Raw genomic sequence first — 21070 nt, 5'->3', positions numbered from 1 at the left:
TTGGAGAAGAGAATCCTCGTGATCCAATGTGTGTGGCCCCTAATTCCCAAGGGGATCACTGTTAGGACGAGAACACGCGCTAATATTCACTCAAGTATACGCGATCATAAGTAATATATAATTATTTCTAGTTCGTTCCCATAGAGACTCTTTTAAGTTAATTTCAATTAATGTACTTATGCAACAATGGTATGGTTATTATTCAATGCTAAGATGATTAACAAATTAAGGTTGTTTATACCTATGATTAACTAAGAGATTATACTAAAGAACATTAACTAAGAGATTAAGAGGATTGATTACTATATGACACAAACATGGGATTCTAACTTCATTACTACTTCATTCAATAGTCTTTTTGTTCTTAACCTTAGCATGCATTGGTGATGACACCAATCAGATAACACAAAACTAGTAAACGCCAACTTTCGTTGTACGAATACCCTACTACCAGACATCCACAAATTAGATAGAAGCTAAATAGACACCAATTATATTGAGACCTTATATGTCTATAGAATTTGACAACATAACGGTTTAATGCACAAGTTATCTATCATGATTACATAGGGCAAGTAAGATGGTTAAAATTACCTACAAATCATGCATATCAAATACATGAACCTATGCTAGCATGACAAGTTCTAAACCCCTAAATTCACTTTCGCTTCATTAGAGATTAACACGCTATCTTATAAGTTCGTGACACTCATAAGATGAATAAGCACAACCAATAATAGGTTATCATATAATCACCACACACTGAGGCATCGAAACAATTTAACTAAAGAAATCCATAAGTAAATCCGCTAGAACCCCACGATAACGATTAGCCCATAATCGGACTCATCATAAACATGGGTTCCAATGAAAGCATGGTATAATAAATATAGTCTTTATACTAAATAAATAATAAAACCAAGTACGTTACATAAGAGTATAGGTTCACAAATAAGAAAACTAGCATCCAAGATTACAACTTAAAACAAAGAATCACAAGAATAAACTAGATCCTCTTCGCCTTGGTTGAATTGTGCTATACGGTCTTCTTACGCCTTCTCCTTAAGCTCTGGTACGTCTTGTTATGAAAAACGATCATAAGTTTTTATTATATAAGCTATAGAATCAACCAGGGCTTCAAACTCTCAGAATCCAAGTAGAAACAGAATTTTGTCATCCCGACCTGGTGCGACCGCATGCTTCACCAGCACGGGCGCGCTGCAAATCTGCATCTCGGCGCGGGCGCGCGCTACTAAAGCGCGGGCGCGCGCTACTAAAGCGCGGGCGCGCTGACCTTCTGGAAAAATACAGATTTTTATTTTCTTGCATGGTTTGAGCTGGCGATCTATGAGCAAACTCCCGAGACATCTTCCTAACACCAATTTAGGACCAAAACAATGCTAAATCTCTTGATTCTTTTATTTATGCCTGAAATGCAAAACACTACAAAAATACATCAAAAACACACATAACTTGAATATAAAAACATCAATTCAAGCCTTTATAGAGCATTCTAAGTGGACATAAATGCCACTTAACACACCCCCAAACTTGAACCGATTATTGTCCTCAAGCATAACAGACTCAAAGAACAAGAAATAAAAATGCATGAATGCAAGCTATATGAATGCAATGATCCCCTCAGATTAACTTGAAACCAACCGATGAGCAACATTTCAACAAATGTAGTTATTCGCATTAAGATCAGTCAAAACCCCACAAATTAACTAACAAGCTAGAAATGTGCGTGTGTGCAAATGCTTACAGATATACTATCACAACTAGATCAACAATCATGACTCACTACTCACCAAGGCAATCACAAGGTTATAAATAGAATAAAAGCTAAACTCAAAATGACTTATAACACTTCAATTCTTATATCGGAATTATACATGGATTCAGGCTTTTATTCTTAACACATAAACAACACAAATATGCTTATTTGACCAGGAAATGATTGAGGTCCATAAAAGACTTATACAATAGTATCTATATAATGAGCGTTAGGTTAGTGGATCCCAGACTACAAAAACCTTAGGTCACTAGGCACAAAGTCCCCTAAGAACATAATAACTCCAGTACTAAAGAGCCCACTTATGATCAAATATCCATAACATATTTTTTTCCCTTTTTTTCTTTTTTTTCATGATTTATGAATGAATGCGTTTCACTCCATCTCGTTCAACCCTAGACTACTCATTAAAAATGAGTTGGCTACTAGCCATTCGACACCTAGCCATAACAACTAGCAATAAAATTCAATGTTTTCTCCAATTTTTAAATATCCATGTTATTTTATCATTAAGAGAATATCCTAAAGTCTAAATATAAACAGGTTATTAAACCTCACAAACAAACAAATCATGATCATGATCTAGCCCTTAAGCAACCTATAAGACTTAATGAAATTACAATTGCCTCTAGCATGCAAATCAACTCGATATTACTTAACGTCACTAAACATGACATCACTACACTAGCATCAATATCATAAATTAATCGGAAAAGCAAACTTAAGGGATCATGTTATAATGCAAATGCATGAACTATATGCAACAAACTATCATACAAAATAAAAAAAACTACTACATGGCAAATATGCAAGTATATGAACTAAATTAGCATGAATATACAAACTATATGTGACTCACACATAACATATAATCCTTAACTACTACCCCCAAACATAAAATATTTGATGTCCTCAGTGAAGGTAATAGCAAGAAATTAGGCATACCTACTCAGAATTAGGGTCATCACCCTCAACGGGTGGTGTGTCAGGAGTGTCTGGAAGCGGGTACACAGAGTCCTCACCAAATACTGGCCATTGGATATCAACTCCTGTGGCTCTGAATGCAGTCCCCAATACCTGGATAAGGTCCTATGCAAACCGACTATGGATGTCATGCACCGCATCCATCCTCATCATCAAGTGCCTATACTGCGCTAAACTCATACCAGAACTACACTGTGCTTTCTCATGTTGCTGCTGCTGCGAACCCGAAGGACCGGCCTCCTCACCTAACTGAGCTCTCCAAGATGCTCTACGGGCCTGCGAAGAACCACCAGCATACGTCTGATCAGCTGGCCTTCCACATGGCAGATGGTCATAAGAATAACCAAGCCCCTTAGGATCAGGCTTCCCACCGTACCACTCCTGCATACTCAACAGCGTCAACTATCAATCGGGGCACTAGGAAGCTGCAGCTGCTCATGCACGGGCCAATGAACGCCAACCATCACACACAACTTCGTCATAATGGATGCATAGGGTATAGAACCCGTAGTACTCCCTCGCAAGAATGGCAGAATATCCTGATGAATCACCATCCCAAGATCCACATAGTCTCCCTGAAGAATCCCCCACAATAACCGTGCACGCTTCACAGTAACATCATGCACGTGAGAAGATGGCATGATCTTGGCATAAATAAAAGAATTCCATGCACGTGCAAACCTGTTCATGCACAAGGCAGGGAAAGTGGCATACTCATTCGTGCCCTTCTTGAACTTTCAGTGAGTCTTAGGCACACACAGGGTAGCAATAATTAAATCTAAGTTAAAACCATCCCCCGTCTTCTCATTCCAATTCTCCTGTCCTTGCCTCTTGTCGGGCTGCTCAATCGCCCTTTGAATCGCCTCAGCATTAAAGTCCACTGTCATTCCCCTCACCATAGTGAAACCGTTCTTCTCCGCCTTGTATTCGCGTAGAACTCGCGAACCACACTCATAGGTACCGCAACGGGTGCCTCATAAAAAGCTATCCACCCCATCTCCACAATCATCTCCAACAACTTACCATCCCTTCCCGATGGCAGAAAACCTCGCTCCTTGGCTATAGGATTCGAAAGCAGCCTCGTATACTCTGCCTCAGCCTCCGGAGTTGAAAACCTGGGCCTCACACCACCCGCACTCGAAGAATCAGTGGTGTTGCTGCTAACTTGGGTTCGTTGTCTTTTGGGTGCCATTGAGATTGAATAAGAGAGAATAAGAGATGTGTGTATAAGAGAGATTTTTGTTTGAGAATTTGAGAAGTGATGGAGAAGTTTGTGTATAAGTGTGTGTATATAGGAATTCAGAGAGAATTAGTTATGGAAAAGAAGTGGGAATTGATGAATAATGGGAATAATGGAGTGATGGAAATTGATTTGGAGAGGGAAATATGGGATGTGGGAGAGTAAAATTCGGGTTTGAATTGATATTGTAATGAAGTCCCCAATTTTCTGTTTATTTTGCTGATTCTTTTTTTTCGACTACAGGGACTCAGTGCGGCCGCTCCGCCTGGCAGCGCGGTGGCGCCGTACTTCTGGAAAACTAGCGCGGCCGCCCCGCATACCGGCGCAGGCGCGCACACTTTCTGACAAATTAGCACGACCGCCCCGCTCTTCAGCGCGGGCTCGTCGTGCTTCTATAATTGAACTCCAATTTTTTTTTTCTGAATTTTTTATATTTTTCTCCTTGTTTTCTTCTTTCTCTATCTACTAATGTACAACAAACTTGGGTTGCCTCCCAAGAAGTGCTTGGTTTACGTCGTTAGCTTGACGTAGAATCCCGAGATCAAGTAGACAATAAAACGGCACTAACCACCTCATAGTTTGCCATATCCCCATAGTAATGCTTCAACCTATGACCTTCACCTTGAATACTTGTCCTGGATCATTCTCAAAAATCTCCACTGCTCCATTTGGAAACACAATTTTGATATAAACGGCCCTGACCACCTCGACTTCAACTTTCCAGGAAAAAGACGGAGACGAGAGTTGAATAACAGAACTTGTTGCCCCGACACAAATGATTTGAGCACTAGCCCCTATCATGCCACCTCTTGACTTTTTCCTTGTACATTTTGTTATTCTCATACGCTTGAAGTCGAAACTCTTCGAGTTCATTCAATTGAAGCATTATTTTCTTTCCAGCCGCATCCAAATCAAGGTTCAACTTCTTCAAAGCCCAATATGTTTTGTGCTCGAGCTCCACAGGCAAATGACAACCTTTACCATAAACCAACTGAAATGGCGACATGCCAAGAGGAGTCATGTATACTGTTCTATATGCCCAATTAACAGCTTCATCAAGCTTCAAAGACCAATCCTTCCTTGATGGACACACAATTTTCTCAAGAATTTGCTTGATCTCTCTATTAGACACCTTAGCTTGACCATTTGTCTGAGGATGGTAGGCTATAGCAATGCAATGATTCACATTATACCGCTGCATCATAGCAGTGAACTTGCGATTGCAGAAATGCGATCCCTCATCACTGATTATGACTCTTGGAGTCCCAAACCTTGTGAATATCTGCTTATGAAGAAAATTAAGCACTACCTTCGCATCATTTGTCGGCAAAGCCTTAACTTTAACCCATTTCGAGACATAATCAACCGCCAACAAAATATATTGATTATTACAAGATGAGACAAATGACCCCATGAAGTCAATTCCCCAAATATCGAAGACTTCAACCTCAAGAAGCACATTAAGAGGCATCTCATCCCTCTTAGACATATTACCCACACGCTGACATCGATCACACTTCAAAAAATATTGATACGTATCCTTAAACAAAGTAGGCCAGAAGAATCCCTTTTGAAGGATACGAGCTGCTATCTTCTTTCCACCATAGTGGCCTCCATACGCAGTCGAATGGAAATCTCGCAAGATCCCCCCGTTTTGCTGTACGAAATACATCTTCTAATGATCTGGTCAACTCTTTGCCTAAACAGATATGGCTCATCCCACATGTACCACTTTGCCTCATAAAGAAACTTCTTCCTTTGAGCATAAGACAAGTCTAGAGGCATGATATTACTCACAAGATAGTTTACAATGTTTGCAAACCACGGTTCTTTGTCTTGTACCCCAAACAACTGCTCATCAGGAAAAGACTCATTTATCAATGTCTTATCATGTGAAGTTACACTTGGATCTTCTAAATGAGAGAGATGATCAGCAAATTGATTCTTAGTACCCTTTCTGTCCTTGATCTCTAAATAAAATTCCTGAAGTAAAAAAACCTATTGAATCAATCTAGGCTTCGAGTCCTTCTTCAAGACGATATAGCGAATAGCAGCGTGATCACTGAAAACTGTCACCTTCGTCCCAAGAAAATAAGATCGAAACTTCTCAAAACCGTAGACAATGGCTAAGAGTTCTTTCTTAGTAGTAGTATAATTTAGTTGAGCATTATTTAGGGTCTTACTAGCATAGTAGACCACAAGAAATATGTTGTTCTTTCTCTGTCCAAGAACTGCTCCAACTGCATAGTCACTTGCATCACACATCATCTCAAAAGGTTCATCCCAATTAGGTGCAGTTATGACAAGTTCCGTGATTAAACTCTTCTTCAAGAAATTAAAAGCAGCTAGGCACTCGTCATCAAACTTGAACGAAACATTTTTCTCTAGAAGATTGCACAAAGGTTTATAAATTTTTGAGAAGTCCTTGATGAAACGCCTATGGAAACCCACATGTCCAAGAAAACTGCGGACTCCCTTAACAAAAATTGGTGGAGGAAGGTTTTCGATAACCGCCACCTTGGCTTTGTCCAACTCAAGACCTTTACTAGAGACCTTGTGCCCAAGAATAATGCCCTGTCGCACCATAAAATGACATTTTTCCCATTTAAGAACCAGATTGGTCTCAACACACCTTTTAAGAACGGTGCCAAGATTTGGCAAGCATTAGTCAAAAGAATCACCAAACACAGAGAAATCATCCATGAACACCTCCATATTCTGACCAATCATGTCAGAGAAGATAGCCATCATGCATCTCTGAAATATGGCAGGTGCACCACACATGCAAAAGATACTCTTCTGAAGGCAAAAGTACCAAACAGACAAGTGAAAGTAGTTTTTTTCTGATCTTCTAGAGCAATACAAATCTGATTATAATCCGAATAGCCATCCAGAAGACAGTAGTACTCATGCCCATCCAATATGTCAAGCATCTGATCAATAAAAGGAAGAGGGAAGTGATCATTTCTCATGGCCTTGTTCAGCTTCCTGTAATCCATGCAAACTCTCCACCCCGTGACTTTTCGAGTAGGAATGAGCTCATTCTTCTCATTAACAACAACTGTGATGCCCCTTTCTTCGGCATACACTGAACTGGACTCACCCAAGAACTATCAGAAATGGGATAGATGATCCCTGCATCTACCCATTTGAGGATTTCTGTCTTCACAACTTCTTTCATGATCGGATTAAGCCTTCTTTGTTGCTCAATAGTAGGCTTGCTACCTTCCTCTAGCAGAATTTTATGCATGCAATAAGAAGGGCTGATTCCCTTAATATCTTCTATAGTCCATCCAATTGCCGATTTGAACTCTCTCAGAATTCTTAAGAGCTTTTCCTCATCACTACCTGAAAGTTCAGATGCAATAATAACAGGCAAAGTAGATGCATCACATAAAAAAGTATACCTTAAGTGTTCAGGCAATGGTTTAAGCTCAAGTGTAGGAGCTTCCTCAATAGATGGCTTGAGGTGCTTTGGAGATTTGTTTAGCTCCTCCATTCCAAGAGATTAAAAAGGCATATCCAGCCTTCACTTCCAGGGAGAAGCATTCAAATACTACAACTGTTCATCACCTTCATCATCTTCACTATCTAAATTCCCCAACAAGGCCTTCTCTAAGGCATCAGACCTTAACAATTGATCAAGTTCTGAAGTAACCAAAGAATCGACCAACTCCACTTTTAAGCACTCCTCGTTTTTAGTTGGGAATTTCATGGCATTAAAAATATTGAACGTCACATCCTGATCCAGCACTCACATAGTAAGCTCACCCTTTTGCATATCAATCAAGGTTCGTCCAGTAGCCAAAAATGGTCTTCTCAAGATTATGGGAATCTTCTTATCCTCCTCAAAATCAAGAACTATAAAATCAGCAGGAAAGATGAGTTTATCCACCTTGACCAAGACATCCTCCATAATGCCTCGTGGATATGTAATAGACTGATCAGCCAACTACAAGGTCATATAAGTAGGCTTTGGATTAGGTAAGTCCAATTTCTTGAAGATTGGCAAGGGCATCAGATTGATGATAGCTCCCAAGACACATAAGCATTTGTCAAATGACACTTTTCCAATAGTATAAGGAATAGTGAAGCTTCCAGGATCTTTAAGATTCGGAGGTAACTTCTGCTGCAGCACAACACTACATTCCTCCGTAAGAGCAACTGTCTCTAAGTCATCAAGATTCACTTTCTGAGAGAGAATACCTTTCATAAACTTCACATAACTAGGCATCTGTTCAAGAGCTTCAGCGAAAGGTATGTTGATATAAAGTTTCTTGAACACCTCCAGGCGGTGGAGGATATATCCGTTTTCCCCTATATTACCTTCAGGATGAGTGTGTTCAACAGTAGTCTTCCTTGCTTCCACGTTTGCTTCCTTCTGCATTTCTTCTTCAGCCACAGCTTCTTCTTCTGACACTTGAGAGTGTTCGGGATATGCAACCTTCCCAAACCTCAATATAATTTTCTTAATCTGCACTTTAGCTTCCCTATTTCCTGGTACTTCAGTGTCACTAGGGAGTGTACCAGGTTGGTAATTTAGCAAGGCATTGGCAATTTGCCCAATTTGATTTTCCAAGGTCTTGATAGAAACTGCTTGGCTCTTGCACATGAGCCTCAACTCCTCCAATTCAGATTTTTCATTAGATTGTTGCAGCTGGAGTTGTTGTCTTGGTGCATATTGCTCCAGCTGAAGTTAGGATGATTGTGGTTGTTGGGATGATAGGTGGCTGGAATAGGCTGCTGCGATATCTGAAAGTTGCTCACGAGCTGAGCTGATTTATTAGAAATAGCACACCGATCAGTCTCGTGCGCACCAACACAAATCTCACAAATAGTAGTGATCTGATTAACTCCATGATTAGCCAAAGAATCCACCTTCATCGTCAAAGCCTTAAGCTGAGCAGCTATAGCAGTAGCTACATCCACTTCCAGAATTCCTGCTACCTTGCCCTGAGGTAGTCTCTGAGTAGGATTCTGGTACTCATTAGCAGCCATCAGTTCAATCAATTCATAAGCTTCATCATAGCTTTTGGCCCACAAGGCTTCTCATGATGCTGCATCAAGCATGGGTCTAGAAGTAGCACCTAATCCATTATAAAACCAGTTGATGATCATACAGTCAGGCATCCCACAGTGAGGACACTTTCTAAGCATCTCCTTGTAGCGATCCCAAGCCTCACATAAAGATTCTCCAGATTGTTGAGCAAATTTAGTAAGTGCATTTCTGATTGCAGCAGTTTTTGCCATAGGAAAGAATTTAGTTAGGAACTTTTGAGCAAGATCCTCCCATTTGGTGATAGACCCTGGTGGTAGAGAATGTAACCAGTACTTAGCTTTATCCTGCAGAGAGAATGGGAAAAGCCTCAACTTAATAGCATCTTCAGAAACTCCATTGAACTTGAAGGTGTCGCAGATCTCGATGAAATCTCTAATGTGCATGTTGGGGTCTTCTGTCGAAGAACCCTCAAACTGAAGTGAGTTCTATATCATCTGAATCATGCTCGACTTGATCTCAAAGGTGTTAGCCGAGATGGCTGGTCGGACAATGCTAGACTGAATATCATTAATCTTCGGTTGAGAGTAATCCATCAAAGCCTTTAGATTTGCTTCTGGTTCTCCCATTGCAATAAGAGCTTCTTCTTCAACTTTCTCCTCGACAAGAACTTCCTCGAAAACTTCCTTAGCTACCACAACTTCTTCCTCAGCTTAATCCAGAGTTCTCTTACGAGAGCGAGAATGCGTATGCATACACGCTCGCTAGAGTACCTGAAACACGACAAGGAAATAAGTAAGTAACAATGTCTGAGTCAATGAACTTTAACAACCACTAATGATAAACACATAAACTAAAAATTAATACCGAGTCCCCGGCAGGGGCGCCAAAAACTTGTTAGGACGAGAACACGCGCTAATATTTACGCAAGTATACGCGATCGCAAGTAATATAAAATTATTTCTAGTTCGTTCCCACAGAGTCTCTTTTAAGTTAATTTCAATTAATGTACTTATGCAACAATGGTATGGTTATTATTCAATGCTAAGACGATTAACAAATTGAGGTTGTTTATAACTATGATTAACTAAGAGATTATACTAAAGAACATTAACTAAGAGATTAAGAGGATTGATTACCATATGACACAAACATGGGATTCTAACTTCATTACTACTTCATTCAATAGCCTTTTCGTTCTTAACCTTAGCATGCAATGGTGATGACACTAATCAGATAACACGAAACTAGTAAACGCCAATTTTCGTTGTACGAATACCCTACTACCAGACATCCATAAATTAGATAGAAGCTGAATAGACACCAATTATATTGAGACCCTATATGTCTATAGAATTTGACAACATAACGATTTAATGCACAAGTTATCTATCATGTATTTGATATGCATGATTCGTAGGTAATTTTAACCATCTTACTACTAAAGAACATTAACTAAGAGATTAAGAGGATTGATTACCATATGACACAAACATGGGATTCTAACTTCATTACTACTTCATTCAATAGCCTTTTCGTTCTTAACCTTAGCATGCAATGGTGATGACACTAATCAGATAACACGAAACTAGTAAACGCCAACTTTCGTTGTACGAATACCCTACTACCAGACATCCATAAATTAGATAGAAGCTGAATAGACACCAATTATATTGAGACCCTATATGTCTATAGAATTTGACAACATAACGATTTAATGCACAAGTTATCTATCATGATTACATAGGGCAAGTAAGATGGTTAAAATTACCTACGAATCATGCATATCAAATACATGAACCTATGATAGCATGACAAGTTCTAAACCCATATATTCACTTTCGCTTCATTAGAGATTAACACGCTATCTTATAAGTTCACGACGCTCATAAGAGGAATAAGCACAACCAATACTAGGTTATCATACAATCACCACACACTAAGGCATTGAAACAATTTAACTAAAGAAATCCATAAGTAAATCCGCTAGAACCCCATGATAACGATTATCCCATAATCGGACTCATCATCAATGTGGGTTCCAGTGAAAGCATGGTATAATATACATAATCTTTATACTGAATAAATAATAAAATCAAGTACGTTACACAAGAGTATAGGTTCATAAATAAGAAAACTAGCATCCAAGATTACAACTTAAAACAAAGAATCACAAGAATAAACTAGATCCTCTTCGCCTGGGTTGAATTGTGTTATACGATCTTCTTACGCCTTCTCCTTAAGCTCTGGTACGTCTTGTTATGAAAACGATCATAAGTTTTTATTATCTAAGCTATAGAATCAATTAGGGCTTCAAACTCTCAGAATCCAAGTAGAAATAGAATTCTATCATCCCGACCTGGCGCGGCCGCACGCTTCACCAGCGTGGGCGCGCTGTAAATCTGCAGCTCGGCGCGACCACATGCTACTACAGCGCGGGCGCACTGACCTTCTGGATAAATACTGATTTTTATTTTCTTGCATGGTTTGAGCTGGCGATCTACGAGCAAACTCCCGAGACATCTTCCTAACACCAATTTAGCACCAAAATAATGCTAAATATCCTAATTCTTTTATTTATGCCTGAAATGTAAAATACTACAAAAACACATTAAAAACACAAATAACTTGAGTACAAAAACATCAATTCAAGCCTTTATAGAGCATTCGAAGTGGACATAAATGCCACTTAACAATCACAGGGAGAGGCACCGTGTGACGGCCTCAATCCCGGGGTCAGGAGTTGACGTCACTAAACACGACAAACAAAAATATAAACAACAAGATTACTATTATTATATACTAACACGACCCCATACCAAGATCCGATCCTGGTTCGAGTATGATCCAACCCACACATTATTTATTACAAACCATTTATTTAAAAAGTCTGATAGACTAACTTATTCAGCAACTCATCAGACCGCACATTGTCTGATACTAACTACCTCTGAGTAGCCGGGTCCTGAAGGGGCTGAGACACGGTTCTGCCAAGGTCTGACTGGTCTTCTAGGCATCTGCGATATATATATATATAACAGGTTGCAAGGGTGAGCATAATTGCTCAGCAGTACCGACATATGAATATCAAGATAAAAACAGTAATGTAAACATTTATAGGTACAGAACTATAAATCAATATGAAATCCGAAATCTGTAAATCATTCTGAGCATCAGTAAATAAGAAACTGGATATCACTGACTAGCATGCTTTTAACAAAACAAACATAGTTGTGTGCTGTGTAAGTACCTGAGTCCAATTTTAGCATGCTATTCACATTTATAAATCCACTATATCAATTACTTATTCCTTTATGGGAATCACAAAGCCAAATCAGATACGTAACGAATATGTGAAGACAACTGATCAGGCTATCAACACCAGACGGCTCCAACTGCCATCCCATATACCTATTCGGAACTCAGAGACTAGCTAGGTCTCTGACATGCTGGACTAATCGGTTATGAATTACGCGCAACCGAATTAGCCTCTTATGCCACCTTAATAGGCCTACTTTGGCCCCTATGTATCCCATATTTGATCATTTTATCCAGTTTTCAAAACACTTGTACCTATCTCATTTCAAAACCATTAATTTTAACAGCGCACGTAAAACTGGTTCACAAATCATTTTTATTCGAGATAGGTACCTTTCGAAGTTACATTTTCCCCAAACAGGTTTAAAACAATGATTTATAACTACATGAGATACGTAACTTAAAACGTTAATATTCCTTTACGAGAATAAAACAACAATCTATTCATACATACTGAACCATAAAAGAATGGTCAGGGGTATTTTCCTTGTAACGCTTTCGAAAACCCTAAATAGCTTTTTACGCTGAATTTGGTCCTTGCGAGACTTGACTGGAATCTACAATAACAGAATACCCCAATCAGTTTTACCGACATGCTTGATATCCTCGAATCCTAATAACCCCATTCGATAACCCGAATCGTATAATAATTATACACATAACCATGTATTTATGTAATAAAGTACATTTCTCGTATTTTAAAATAAATTTTTAGAAAATTTTGGCAGCAACTTTTCTGTTTATAAGCCTACCCATCGATTACAATCAACGTCAATATTCACAACAATCCACAATCCAATTTTCCACAATTCCTCAATCATTCACGTATGAAACTAATTATAAGAGTCATTTTATTTATTTTATAAAATTAGGACTCAGATAACGATCATCACGGTCCACCGTCCGCTCGTAAAAAGTCATCACGGACGGCGGCAAAATTTTGCGGGTACGCGATTAATTCTCAGGTTTCCAACGCAAAACTTTGTCGATTATTCCTTAAAAATCATTCTGCGCGAATAATTAATATCATAAATATTAATCAAAAATCCTGCAGAAAATTATTAAAATTATTATAATATTCCAATTCACAATCTGTAAAAACAGAACGGGAATCAAAACAAAAGCCACACAGCCAACACGCGCGAACGCACCACAAAACCAACAAAGCATGGACACAACACAGACGGCACCGCCGCCTTTCACCACCACTCACACACACACACACACTTAAACACACACACACACAATCACTAACACACGCAGCACACACATATATGTATATACAAAATTGTATATATAACAAGCCAAACAGGAAGCAAGGGAGTCGCCGGAAATCCGACCGGAGGACTCACCGGAAAGGCGAGAAATTGAGCGAAACCGGGGAAGAATAGAGGGAAAAGAAAGAACGGGGAAGAAGATGAAATTGAGAGGGAGAAAATGAGAGAAACAGAGACAATTGAGAGAGAGACAATGAGTACCGTAGTGAAAGAAATGAAGGGGGTTTAGTTTATTAATTTTTTATTGTTACTCCCCACCTGATTGCCACGTATCAAACAAGTAAAGAGAATGCGTACACGTGTCCTGCTAATTCAATCTGTTCAGAAAATTCGCGAATTATCGAACCAAGTTGCGTTTGAAACGAATTCCAAAAATCATGAAAATATTCATAAAATATTTTAAATATCCCGAAGTTAATAAAAACATAAATTTCATAATTTTAATATAATTTTTGAAATGCAAATTATGCCCGATTTTAACAATTAAACGAATCGACGCGCGGGTGAAAATAATCCCAAAAATTTCCAAAATAATTTTAAAATTCTCAGAATATTATAAACTTCATAAATTATAAGTTTCGTTATTTTGAAGAATCCTGGAATTAAATATGGATTTTACAAATAAATGCAATCAGAAAATCATTTAAAGATAAATAATTAATGAAATATTAATTTCTCAATTTTATAAAATCTTGAAAATAATTATTGAAATTATAAAATTATAAAACCAATTTTAGAGACAATCCAAATATTTATGGAATTAAAACTGCAATAAAATCACTTTTAAAAGCATAACAAAACAATATAACTCAATATTTAATTACACTTTCCAATCCTTTGCACCAATAAATCATAAATAATAAATAAAAACAAACACACAACTGTCAAATCCATTACACATATTTTATTTAATTGATTATTAAATAATTACACTTTTAAAATAATATAAAATACATATACGAGTCGTTATATCCTTTCCCTTTAAAAAGATTCTGTCCCCAGAATCTGGCTTAACTAAATAAATGAGGATATTTATCGAGCATGTCTGACTCTAATTCTTAAGTAGACTCTTCAACTCGAGGATTTCTCCAAAGAACTTTCACTATGGCGATTGACTTAGTTCTAAGGACTCACTCTTTACGATCTAAGATTTGGATTGGCTGTTCCACATAGGACAAATCTAGCTGAAGCTCAATCGGTTCATACTTTATAACTTGTTTTGAATCAGGAATATAGGGCTTCAACATGGATACGTGGAATAGATTATGAATATGCTGCATCTGCGGCGACAACGCTATTTCGTAGGCAACTTTCCCTACTTTCTTCAAAACCTCAAATGGTCCTATAAATCTTGGGCTAAGCTTGCCTTTTTGACCAAATCACACTAATCCCTTCCAAGGTGATACCTTTAGTAATATTAATGAACCTACTTCAAGGTTCATATCCTTTCGATGCAAGTTTGCATTCTTTCTCTGTCTATTTTGGGCTGCTTCTAACCTTTTTTGAATCAATGCTACTGCATCTCTGGTCTGCTGAACCAACTCGAGGCCTAACACTTTCCTCTCTCCTACTTCATCCCAATACAATGGTGATCTACACTTATGTCCATACAGAGCTTTGTAAGGAGACATTCCAATGCTGGCATGATAACTGTTGTTGTACGAGAATTCAATCAAAGGTAAATGTTCGTCCCAATTTCTTTTAAAATCCAAAGCACAAACTCTTAACATATCCTCTATGGTCTGAATTGTTCTCTCACTTTGACCGTTTATTTGAGAATGATAGGCGGTACTCATATTCAACTTGGTTCCTAAACATTCTTGGAACTTGATCCAAAATTTTGAATTGAACCTCGGGTCTCGATCGGACACAATGAACACAGGAACTCCATGATTGGTCACTATCTCGTCCAAATACAGCATAACTAGCTTTTCCAAAGAATATCTTTCGTTGATTGGGAGGAAATATGCTGACTTTGTCAATCTATCAATGATTACCCAAATATTGTCGTGATTAGTTAACACACCCCTTACAAGCTTATCGGCTAAGCTTTGACAATTAGCAACTATTCTTAATTGTAACATATTACACAAAAATTTAAATTTGAATTTTGAATTTTTAACACCTTTTCATTATTGTGCTCGACAAGCTCTTCTTTCCTAATTTTAAGTTTGAATTTCAAACCTTAATACTCTTCTCCCTAGAACTTTTCTGTATTACAAAACCGATGAATGAGGTAAGAGGTATGTTCTTCAATACATATAAATCGATATATGAAGTATGTAAAGAGTATTTTGTCGGTCAATGCATTATATTTTTTAATATTTTAAATTGTTCCTAATTGTTTTAGCTATGTTATTTTATTTCAAGTTATATTCCCAATAATAAAAGAAATCATTGTTAGTTTTGGTGTAATTTTTATAAACTATAATTGTATACCAATTGTTTGATGGTCTGTACAGTAGAATAATCGACAAGAATCAACATGACTATTTTAAGGATGGCTACCAACTATTTCATCTTCTTTGTAAGATTAATAACAACCTTGACATTGAGATGTTGAAATACCATTCTTTTGATTTAGAAAGTGAATCATTTAAACTATTTTGATTGTTAGTGCTAAATATTTTCATGGCGCTCTTTGTTAATTATAGCTAGAGATTAAATTTTTTAGGTCTAAGAGATTTATTTAGTTGGGGTTTGGGTTCATTACCCGCCTTTAGTTGATAACAAAAACAGTGACCTGGATGAATACAACAAACTCTCAAACTAGCATTCGTGATTGGATGGTATTAGTATTATCTTTTAGGTATGGATATGTGACCTTTTTTATATATCTTGGTCTTTTTTTATAATATGTAATAATGCTATTGTCATTTATCTTCCTATCATTTTTGACGTGTAATTATCCTTTATGCAACATTTTAGTTAGAGGCATACAAATTTTAAAACTTTCATTTGTTAATAGTTCCTTTGCCGGTATAACTTCGTACACAAATTGCAAACTGAAGCATATTACATTATATAGTATTTATTCTATTTTTTAGTTGGATTACTTTTTTACTACATGAATTCTGTAGTTGCTTAAGAGGTGAAGAAAGATCAAGATCCAGTCGCGATACATTTAGTTTCAATAGTATGTTCATGAGCAAGGGCAGATAAAAAAACATCACATGTAAGGCATGTAACTTTTTTCTTATTGAATCTTCATTATCATCATGTGATACCGAATTTTTTAATATATAAAAACAAGATATATCTAAGCGAGATACCTATATTATAATTTACGAGCCTTTCAAGTTTTTACTTAATATTCCCGTTTTATAGAAGTTTACAAACTTTAATTTTTTAAATAATTTAATATATGCATGTACAAGGGATCAGTTCATACAAGCCATGATGGTAGATGACACATTCTTAAGTTCTTATCCAGTTGAGCAAGACATTTGAAAGTGTCTTAGAAAATTAAAGTCTCATTTACACATCTACTCTATAATTCAAATTTTAAATTTAATTGTACCTCTACTTTCTCTCTTTTATATATTAAAGTGCTTTGAGTTTTATATTCTGATTTTATGACTCTCTTTGTTGTTCGTATTTTGGATCAACCATTAGGGTTGATTTATACTAATATCATAAATTACTGAAACTGATTCATTGTTTCAAATTAACGTGATTGATACTTTGGAGGCATCTATGATTTTTAAAATATACGCCTCTTCATTCTTCCTTCAATTTATTTTGATTGTTCTTAAATTTTTTCTTTATATAACTGATGTCATGTATTTATATCTTAGATTAGTATATTTATGTGTCTACATATCATTTTTGAAGTTTATTTTAAATGAGAAAGTGATGATTAAGGATTGTTGTCCTCCAATTATTTGATTAGGTTTTTCAAGAATTTTGAGTATAAGCGGTCAAAAGACCTCCAGAAATTAATTTCAGTTAAAGGATAGTATGATATTGTATGTTTACATTATATTTTAATCATAATATGTGTCTCACAAGTTTTTATGTTTTATGTAATTGATAAAGTTGTATATTAACACTCCTAAGTCCAATGTTCTAATTTCAAAATAATTTATACAAAGAAATGTTAGAGATTTGAAAGTGGAGTTTTCTAAATGATAGTATAAGTTTAATCATAACTCAAATATGAATGCCTCTGATCAATATTGTCTCAAGATTAGAATGTTAGTTACGATTTGATAGTGAATTCAATATATAATGTCTTATGTAGGTTTTGATGGAAACTGTCTTCCATAATAACATTTAGTTCTCTATTTACGATCTCGAAAGTGAAGTAAATAATAGATTATAAAAAATCTGATAAAGAGGAATCTGAGGGAATTAAGCACTTCTAGAATGACTCTCTTGATATGCGGAACTCTAAAAGTTTAATGATGAAAAGATTTCTGTAAATTATCTCATTCACTTCTAAAACATGGGAGAGCAATTTGCACTTTCCTCTACAAACTTAAGCTTTCATACAGAAGCCCCAAGGGTGACTAAATAAAAGCATTTGTATGCCTGGCCTGCATAATAGTTAATTTTTTGTATCTTCATGTGATAACTCAACATAAGATACTGACTTTCATGTTACAAAACGAAAAGGGAATATTCATGTGGGTTATGTTAACTTGCCCCATCTTCAACAATGATCAATTTTTTTATATTCCTATTTTTTTGTAATTAATCTTTATGAAGCCATTGTTTATTTAGCAAGTGGATTTCTATTTACTAGCACTGCAACACACGAATCTTTAGTAGAAGTGGGTGAAAGTGTATTAAGTCATTGAAAAATTATGATAATTTATCCAATATATATATATATATATAATTCTTTTTGTAGATTCTCTTTGTTAAGTGGAAAGGTAAAGGCAAAGTTCTCAGTTGTTATTATTTCAATAAAGATGGACTCTTGAGTAGCAGAGCAATCGAAGTACCAGATATCGGTGTGTTGCCCATATATTCGTCATTTTCCAAGGAAGCTATAGACTTGGATGAGGAAATTCACGGTGGTATCTATGCAAAGTATGTTCTGAAAAGTGCGGTGATGGAGAAGTTACATTTTATGGTGGAACGTATCAATTCTATGACAATGAATGAAGCTTTGAAATCTAAGAGAGACGAATAAATAATACAGTTTGGAGCGGATGCAGAGTTCATGGATATTGAAGAAGTACTTTTGGGATTGAGAATTGTACTATGAGCTGTTGAATGAAAATTTGATCCAGTAAAATCCCTCTCTATTATTAGTCAAGTCTGTGATTGTTTCTGTATTTCCTGGCTTCCAGTCCAAATTTCTTACATTATTTATGGCCTTAAGCTTATATTTAGTCAATTTTTCCAGGGTTATCCATTGCAATGTCCGGTAGTTTCAAGTAGTTAGTCAGAACTTTGTATTTTTTTGCAATGGTTGGATATCATGAAGTTGTACTTGCCATCTATTTTAATATTAATGCTGGCTTATAAAAAAATTCTCTATGTATCTATCTAATTTTTTTCTAAATTTTATAAATTGAGCACAACTTTTTAAATTTTAGTTTCTTATGGATATATTCATTGTAACTTTATTTTTTGTTAACAAATGCTTTTTATGTTGTGAAGATAATATATATTGTATAAAAATTCAGTCGAGGTTTCAATCTTAATTAAATTAATGTCAACCTCCAAAAAATAATATATTAAGACTGTATGCTTGTACTTTTTTCCATGAAGCATATTCTTTGTTGTTTTAAATTTGATTAAGATCTACTTGAATATTTTTTTCTTAAATGTTTGAGAAACTAACAATTCACATATTGTTAATGCCCTTATTGAGTTAACATGGTAAGTTCTAGATCCACACATACATAGATCAATTATGGTAACCAATCAAATGTCACAATTAAGGACAAAATATATTTAATTTTACTAAGGTCAAATTTACTACTTCCAACTAAATTCTAACTAATTCTAAATTGGTCAATACTTCAAGGTAACAATAATAATAAAATAATAATAGAAATAATATTAATAATATAATAATAATATATTATTCACCTATATAAAATATTTTTTAATATCCTTCAATATAATTTTGTTCAATCTACGGTTAACTTCTTCACCTTATGGAATTTTTCTAAAAGACATAATTTTTTTAATTTGTTATGAATATTATTCATACATTTAAATACTTCGAAAATGACGCTAATACTATAAAAATTAGATTTTCCTTTTTAAACCAAATAAAATTATATTTACGACATCATGGACCATACTTAACCACATTAATACGTATTTTTTTATAACTATTGTTACATAACCGTTAGAATGGACTTTCTTTTTAATTAACAAAATTTTAAGATTATTAAAAAAAATTCTTGCACGCACCTTGCGAAGCAAACAAAAAAATCTGATTGTAATATCGTTACTACCAAAAAATCCACTTTTGATTAAAAAAAAGGTGGATGATGCAGTTTGATGTTTGGTTATGTACAATATGCCCCACAAATGAAGAATAAAAAAGACACGTGTTGTGCAAGACATGCATGTACTATAACAAGACTAAGTCACATTGACAACCCTAAGATTTAGTTGTATGATAGTCTAAATCTGTATTTTGTATTTTATTAACTTGAGTCTGTAAAAATGTTAAAGATTAGACTGAAGTATTTTTTTGTGAACTGTCTCAAGCCTAAGAATAAACTCTAGAAGAAGATCAAAAAGATCATGCCTCAGAGAAAAGGTGATGCTTGGAGTTGAATAAATATGTTTTAGGAAAAATGTTCTAAGTCAAGATATCTACAAGTCACAGATCAAGTCATATAGAGAAGTCATTCGAGAACTCCAGAATGACTTATCGAGAAGTCCAAAATAACTTATAGAGAAGTGTCAGAGATATCGACAAGTCATTTATGCATATAGAGAATTCAGAGATATTGGAAATTTAAAATGAAGATGTGAAGATTGGAGATATCGACAAGTCATTTCTTTTTATAGAGAACTCAGAGATATCAACAAGTCCAAATAAAGATATGAAGATTGGAGATATCGATAAGTCAATTTCTCATTAGAGATTTCAGAGATATCGATAAGTCAAAATGTAAATAGAGATCTCAGAGATATCGAAAAGTCATTTCTACATGCTGAGTTTTGGAGACCTCGACAAGCCAAGTTCACTTATAGAGAACTCAGAGACCTCAACAAGTCAAAGACACTAATAGAGAACTAAGAGATCTCGATAAGCCATTATACTTATCGAGATGTTAGTTCTCTATACAACTAACTGGAGATCTTGATATGAACCTCAAGTACAAAATAGAGACAAGTTAAAGATTTAAGATTCAAGATTATCGATCAACAAACGATCTAATCACTTAGATTGAAAAGTCTACAAAAGCATCTTGAAGAGTGCAAGATCAAGGGCCAAGATTACCTGACAAAGGAAGGTCACAAACCTACAAGATTTGCAA

At 35.8% G+C, this 21070-nt stretch overlaps 1 non-coding gene across 1 annotated transcript; it reads left to right on the top strand.

The window, feature by feature from the left end:
- The first annotated feature begins 9147 nt into the window (after positions 1-9147).
- On the top strand, positions 9148-9254 carry LOC141688700 (small nucleolar RNA R71). Its single transcript, XR_012562133.1, has one exon. It is a non-coding gene; the product is annotated as a small nucleolar RNA R71 (small nucleolar RNA).
- The last annotated feature ends 11816 nt before the right edge of the window (positions 9255-21070 follow it).

The sequence above is a fragment of the Apium graveolens genome, chromosome 9 (genome assembly GCF_009905375.1).
Source record: "Apium graveolens cultivar Ventura chromosome 9, ASM990537v1, whole genome shotgun sequence".
NCBI lineage: Eukaryota > Viridiplantae > Streptophyta > Magnoliopsida > Apiales > Apiaceae > Apium > Apium graveolens.
This window is presented reverse-complemented; position numbering and strand designations above follow the sequence as displayed.